Here is a 3,799-nt window from a genome sequence, read left to right on the forward strand (position 1 = left end):
ATCTCAGGTGGTTGCAGGAAAGGTAGACATCCGTTGCAATTACAGCTCAGCACATGAAATAATCAACTCAAGCAGCAACAACCCAGATTCAGGCTAGATATCAGGAAAAGCTTCCTCAATGTCAGAGCAATATGGTAGTGGAACCAGCTGCCTAGAGAGGTGGTGGGCTCTCCCACAACAGAGACTTTCAAAAAGAAACAGGAGAGTCATCTGAGTGGGTAGGATGTAAATTGGTGACATGCAACTGCAGGAGGTTGGACCTGATAGCCTTCTTTGCCTCTTCTGATTCTATTATTCTATGAAAATTAGAAATCAGTTCACAATTGCCATTCAGTACAGAGAAGACAACACCATGATGGACAGTCCAATGGTCTAAGGAAGTATGCAAAAGTTTATAGATACAGATAGAAAGCAGGTGTTACATGAATAATCTAGGCATCTGTTTACATGTTTGAGTGTTTTCCCATTTCTTTAAAACACACAATCACTTATCTGGGTGCTGTCATGGTACATTCACATTTCCTGAACATGTGTGTGAGTTTACCAAGGAGATGTGGATAAGAAAGGAAAGAAGGCACTTTTGCGGAGGATGAATGCCTGTGTGTCAATTCCTATGGGAACAGTTAAGGCAGGAATCATCTACTTGGGTATTTTAATAGCAGTAAGGGGAGAATTGGGAGGTAATTTAACATGCTTCAATGTGCTTGCAAAGAATGTGACTAGTAATGAATTCTATTAAAGCAAAATTTGCATCAGTTGAAAGTCACTTAATGCATGTTCAGAGGCATTTAAATCTACCATTTAAATATTTGCTTTATGCTCTTGCAGGGCATAAAGCAAATATTTCAATTTTAATTTGCCTAAGGCACTAAAAGTCCAAGGAGTAAGGGTTGCTATCACAGGTATAGGAGAGAAAGGGTGCTAGCACAGGTATAGAAAGGGTGCTTGTCACCCTTTCTTGGAGCAGAAAAAGTATTATGAGCACTGCTTATTTCCAGAGATAACCGCAAGGTGGGCATATTCCATGCAACTGTTTCCTGTGGAAACCTGCCACCAGTAAAAACGAACAGGCCTACTAAGAACTAGTCACTAGTAACATGGAATGAATCAATGGACATAAGCAGAACATCTGGTGCTTTTGTTTCTTCATGAATGGGGCAAATCATATAACTAGGGAAGAGGCACAGTTCTGTTAGGCTTTCCCTCTCCAGGGTTTTGTGCAAAGGTTTGCACCTTTGTCATACAAAAATGAATGGAAGGATAGTGAAGGGTAAAAAAAAAGAGGGTAAAATATTGACCGGCCTGGTAATCCTCCTTCCTAGCCTTTTCAACCTTTGAAAAGCTTTGTCATAAAAATGGTAGGGGCAGCTGTCCTGCCTTCTTTGCAATCATGAAAAGGATGGATGCAGGTGTTCCCTGGATTCTTGTACAAACAGGAATCTATAGATATAGACAGTTTTAAGTATATAATCTAGTTCACCTTTCCCCAGCCTGATCTTCCAGATGTGTTGGACTGCAACTCCCAGGACTCCCCACTAAGATGCTGGGAATTGTAATGCAACACATTGGAAAGACACCAGACTGGAAAAGCCTACTTTGGTGGGTGCAAAACAGGTCGCAATCCTGAGCAGTTTTACCTAAGAAGTCAATGAGTAGTCCTGTACAGGATTGTTCTGTTAGTATCATGATTATGTTCCAAGTGAAACACACATCTGAAAAGCATCAGGGTGGCTTTGCCAGCCTGTCATCCTTTTCAGTTCCTCCACTGAAGTTGGAAAGAAATTATTCCAACGCAACAAACTCGACTTTGCCGCATCACCAGGAAAGTGTGAGGGGAGATTGTGGCCCTGTTCTCCTGTACTACCTTCTGCCGAAACTGAGTAGTCACATCTGTTCACTTCAAGTACTGACACATGTGAAGGGTGGGCAATGGTGTGAAATTGCAAAAGCGAGCAATGACCGAACCCCAGAATCTTTGGCTACTTCTGGCAGAACTTTCACTTCATAGGAAACATTTCAGAATTCTTCAGAGCCCAGCATTAGAGGACATTCACATAAAAAGTCATGCAAACGATTTTATTCTGAGTAGCCAAGCTTCCAGGAGCAAACCACCTGCGATACTGACTGAAGAATGCTGGGAAGGTTTGGGTTTTGTTTTGCTTTGCTTTAAATGCATATAGGGTTGCTTTCTTACTATATACTTTCTGGGATGCCCAGTACTCGATTACACATGCCTCCATGAGTAGGTAAAAACAAAACAAAAGCAATATAACATCCCCATAACAACTGATAAGTCAATAGAGTTGGAGCATCCTTTAATGGGGGGATGCTAGGAATTGCAATCTACCTGGAGACCAGTAGGTTGGACATGACGGTTAACTATTTCGTGTATTGCAGGTGCTTCGCAAATGGGCTGGGAAAGCTGCTTTGTTGTGCTTTATCATCTATGAAGGCCTACCACACCTTCTAGAATTAACACCAAAAAATGATGTCCTTATCATCATGGGGGACTGGAATGCTAAAGTAGGAAGCCAAAAGATAACCAGAATAACAGGCAAGTTTGGCCTTGGAGTACAAAATGAAGTAGGGCACAGGCTGGTAGAATTTTGTCAAGAGAATACAATGGTCATAGCAAACACTCTTTTCCAACAATCCAAGAGACGACTCTACACATGGACATCACCAGATGGTCAACACAGAAATCAGATTGACTATGTGCTCTGCAGCCAAAGATGGAGCAGCTCTATACAGTCAGTAAAAACTAGACCAGGAGCTGACTGTGGCTCAGATCATGACGAGCTTCTCGTTGCAACATTTAGGCTTAAATTGAAGAAAGTAGGGAAAAGCACTAGGCCACTCAGGTATGACCTAAATCATATCCCTGAGGAATATACAGTAGAGGTGACAAATAGATTTATGGAATTAGATCTGATAGAGTGCCTGAAGAACTATGGACAGAGGTTTGCAACATTGTAGCAAACATTGTAGGGGTAGCAACTAAAACCATTGCAAAGAAAAAGAAATGCAAGAAAGCAAAATGACTGAGGAAGCTTTACAAATAGCTGAGGAAAGAAGGGAAGCGAAAGGCAAGGAAGAAAGAGAAAGGTACACCCAACTGAATGCAGAATTCCAGAGAATAGCTAGAATGTCTTCTTAAATGAACAGTGCAAAGAAATAGAAGAAAACAATAGAATAGGGAGCACCAGAGATCTCTTCAAGAAAACTGGAGATATGAAGATAACGTTTCATGCAAAGATGGGCATGATAAAGGATCAAAATGGCAAGGACGTAACAGAGGCAGAAGAGATTAAGAAGAGATGGCAAGATCTATATAAGAAAGAGCTTAACGTCCCTGATAACCACGATGGGGTGGCCACTGACCTTGAGCCAGGCATCCTGGAATGTGAAGTCAAATGGGCCTTAGGAAGTCTGAGCCACAACAAAGCTAGTGGAGGTGACAGTATTCCAGATGAGCTATTCAAAATCTTAAAAGTTGATGCAGTAAAAGTGCTACACTCAATATGCCAGCAAATTTGGAAAACTCAACAGTGGCCACAGGATTGGAAAAGGTCAGTTTACATTCCCATCCCAAAGAAGAGCAATGCAAAGAATGTTCAAACTACCGCACCATTGCACTCATTTCACATGCTAGCAAAGTTATGCTCAAAATTCTACAAGCTAGGCTCCAGCAGAGATCAAATTGCCAACATGCGCTGGATCATGGAGAAAGCTAGGGAGTTCCAGAAAAACATCTACTTCTGCTTCATTGACTATGCTAAAGCCTTTGATTGTGTGGATC

The sequence above is a fragment of the Varanus komodoensis genome, unplaced genomic scaffold (genome assembly GCF_004798865.1).
Source record: "Varanus komodoensis strain SLA01 unplaced genomic scaffold, ASM479886v1 scaffold7_3, whole genome shotgun sequence".
NCBI lineage: Eukaryota > Metazoa > Chordata > Lepidosauria > Squamata > Varanidae > Varanus > Varanus komodoensis.